Genomic DNA, 210 nt, shown 5'->3' with positions numbered 1-210 from the left:
TCTGCCTTGTGTTGATTGTGTCAAGGTCTGTGTGTATCTATGTGTGTGCGTCTGTGCATGCACACACGTGTGTGCTTTGGTAAGGCTGTGGTCACTGCTGCTGACAAAATGAAATCTCTATTCCACTGGAAAACTTCTTTTATGGGAATAAAATGATCCTTGATCCAACAAATGCCCTAATACAACTTAAACGTGAAGTCACCCAAGGGA

Source organism: Cebus imitator, unplaced genomic scaffold, assembly GCF_001604975.1.
Source record: "Cebus imitator isolate Cc_AM_T3 unplaced genomic scaffold, Cebus_imitator-1.0 Scaffold426, whole genome shotgun sequence".
NCBI classification, from domain to species: domain Eukaryota; kingdom Metazoa; phylum Chordata; class Mammalia; order Primates; family Cebidae; genus Cebus; species Cebus imitator.
Note: the sequence above shows the minus strand (reverse complement) of the source record.